General features: G+C 46.3%; 1 long non-coding RNA gene across 1 annotated transcript in view; it reads right to left on the reverse strand.

Moving 5' to 3' along the window:
* The window catches only part of LOC116217651, a 2,913-nt gene extending 649 nt beyond the window's left edge, over nt 1-2,264 (reverse strand). The window contains exons 1-2 of the long non-coding RNA XR_004162350.1: nt 2,240-2,264; nt 850-915 (exon numbers count right to left, since the gene is read on the reverse strand). This is a non-coding gene — a long non-coding RNA (uncharacterized LOC116217651). The remainder of the gene's footprint in view (nt 1-849; nt 916-2,239) is intronic.

The following is a 2,264-nucleotide window of genomic DNA, read 5'->3' on the forward strand; positions in this document are numbered from 1 at the left end:
TTTTTTCCTAGCATATGAACATTGTGTATCATAAGGATTATTTTCTTAATGAAATTCAGAAATCTTCTTTGGGTGAACTTCAGATATAATTTCTTCTGGAAGCCTAAGTTAAAGTTAAGAAATGTGGGTAGCAGCAGAACTATGTTTTTCTTTAGTTGTCTCCATTTGTGTTGTGATTTGTGGGCAATTTCCTGAAGGATTTAAACATTTTAAGTTTCAAGATAGGTGACTTTGGTAAAAAAAAAATAATAATAATAATAATAATTTAAAAAAAGACAAAAACTATATTCTGTCTTTACATCCTCTTGCTGTCTCCATGTAGTGGAAGTGCTAAGTCACAGCCTGAAACAGTGATTGAGCACCTGGTGGGAAGGCAGGGCCAGCCCGGGTGAGCTCAGGTGTATGCAATGCAATGGACTGAAGGACCAGAAAAGGTGGATCCTTCATTTAAGGTTTGGCAGTGGAGGTGTGCTTCCATTTCATGCACTGACCACACAGGTACAGAGTGCAGGTGGAACAAACCCTGCAGACCCTAGGGAGAATCAAAGGGAGAATCGAAGTAGGAGAGTGGTTGCAGAGGGGTAGAGAGGAGACATGCACTTTGAAGCAGGGGCCGCCTTGCTGGCTCTGCCTGTTGCATCCACTGCCGATATGTTCCTTCTTTCTCCTTTTCAGTGGTTTGCTGTCTCTCAAGGGTCAGTAAGTTGTAGTGCAGTTGCTTGGGGAGTTCCTGCTTGCTGTTTACTGGGATTATCTAAAATGGATTAATTATTTTTGTGTGTGTGAAGGTGTGTGCACTGAATGGAACTCGTAAACCTCTGTGCTGCTCTGAGCGCATAGTTTGCTTACCTGTGTTCCTGAGACATCCTGTCTCTCAGATCCAACACTTGGCCCAGACCTCAACCCCCATAGGAGCTGTAAAGATAACTGTATTAACACCCAGTGTAACTCTAATCCTAACCTTTACTCTGACACTAAAATAATATTTAACTCCAAGTGTAACAATAAAAATCATGCTAAAAGTCTCTAGTAAAAGTAACCTTAACCTTAATCATAATTCAAAAAACAATCATTAACATAACCGTAATCTTAACCCTAAAAGTAGCATTAATCACAGCCTTAATAACCCTAACAGTAATTCTAATAAGCCTTAGCCTAAAAAAATCCCCTGAAAATTATCCAGAAAAGTCACTGTAAAAATAACACTGGCAGTAATTGCAATCCTAAAGGTAACTCTAACATCAGTGCTAACGTAATGCTAATCATAATGTAGAGTTAGGGTAGTACAAAAGAGGTGCTACCCTGTGCATGCTGCACAGTCCCTTCAGTATCTCATTGCCTGTTAAATGCAGGCAGCACTGGAGAAGCATGTTGCTCCCGGACGGTACAAGGACTGCAAGAACAGTTTTCTGTCTCTCATTGAGAATAGCAGGAAAGCTGAATTTCCTAGAACACCCTGGAACTCAACTCTGCTGCCTGCTAGTTGCTCAGATAGGTAAGAGCAAAACATAAACTCAAATGTACATTCATTATATAATGTGGCATGCTCTGCTTTCCCCAGAGCTCATTACTTTATGGTATCCCACTGGCTTAGCATAGATTTGTCCATTGCACTACACTTGCTTTCCCTGAGTGTTTTCCTTGCTTTGCCCTATCTTTTATCTTCCTTAATGTCTCTCAAACGTTGCTCGTCAGGATTTGAGTATTCACGAAGAAAATACTGTCTAGAAGCAGGCTATCCAGTCGGGCTGTAATGCATCTCTTCATGCCTTAGATCTCTCACTGGGGTACGGGAGCTTAGAAGCAGATTGGGGGATGGGGGAGGGTCAGACTGGGAGGGAGGCAATTCCCTTGCTGGAGTCTGAGAGGTGGGGCCAGAGCCCAAACCTGAATAAAGCAAAGGCCGCCCGCATCTGCGGGTCTTCGCTGGGGTTCCATACATACAACGTCAGCGCTCCCTTTGCGGCCGGCGCTAGGGACTCGCGGGCTCTAGGACCTGGGCTCGGCAGCCTGCGCCATGGTGCGCAGCAGAAAGGCCCTGGGCTGCCGAGCGCCACACCGCCGCGCGGCCTCCGCCGCTGGTCTCCGTGGCTGCGCGCTCGCCTGGTCCCGTCCCAAGCAGGGAGCGCCGGGGCGCCGCGGCGCAAGTTTGTCCTGATGCCGTTGTCAGGTGCGCCGGGCAACTTCACCGCCAGTTGCTGCTGGTGCCCGGCACCTCTCAGAGTCCTCTGGTAACTACCTGTCAGCGGCTGCCGTTCCGGTAG

This window comes from Meleagris gallopavo, unplaced genomic scaffold (genome assembly GCF_000146605.3).
Source record: "Meleagris gallopavo isolate NT-WF06-2002-E0010 breed Aviagen turkey brand Nicholas breeding stock unplaced genomic scaffold, Turkey_5.1 ChrUn_random_7180001863201, whole genome shotgun sequence".
Taxonomy (NCBI): domain Eukaryota; kingdom Metazoa; phylum Chordata; class Aves; order Galliformes; family Phasianidae; genus Meleagris; species Meleagris gallopavo.